This window comes from Myotis davidii, unplaced genomic scaffold, assembly GCF_000327345.1.
Source record: "Myotis davidii unplaced genomic scaffold, ASM32734v1 scaffold61, whole genome shotgun sequence".
Lineage (NCBI taxonomy): Eukaryota > Metazoa > Chordata > Mammalia > Chiroptera > Vespertilionidae > Myotis > Myotis davidii.
This window is the reverse complement of record NW_006291729.1, coordinates 548848-549257: the sequence shown is the minus strand read 5'-3', so window position 1 is coordinate 549257 and position 410 is coordinate 548848. Positions and strand designations below refer to the sequence as shown.

The following is a 410-nucleotide window of genomic DNA, read 5'->3' as shown; positions in this document are numbered from 1 at the left end:
CCCTGCCCGCCCGGGGGAGGGCGTGGGGGGCACGGACCTGGGCACCAGCGCTGCCCACGCAGCCTCTGCCCGGGGCCCTCAGTGCCTCGTCCCTCGGGGTCTGGGTGGTGGGAGGCGGGAGCTGCGTGGCAGGGTCACTTTCAATGGCCGATCGAGGGCGAAAGGGCCGCCTTTGGCTGCACAGTAGCTCCTGCTTCTCACGCAGCCTGGAACCCGGGAGGCCTGTGATGCCACATGTCCCTTCTGCATGTTTATTTGTGACTTAACAGATGAGAAAGGCAGCCATGCTCTCGGTTTCCCCGAATCCGCATTTCCACGTCCTGCAGGACTTGGGGTCCTGCCCCGTTGGACAGAGCCCCGGGTCTGGGTTTGCCAGGCCGCACTGGAGGAGGCTCCTCTCCCGCAGCTTG

General features: G+C 66.1%; 1 protein-coding gene across 1 annotated transcript in view; it reads left to right on the top strand.

Moving 5' to 3' along the window:
• Positions 1 to 410, top strand: part of KIDINS220 (kinase D-interacting substrate 220kDa) — a 57007-nt gene that overhangs the window by 50535 nt on the left and 6062 nt on the right. The gene's annotated exons all lie outside the window — the stretch shown is intronic.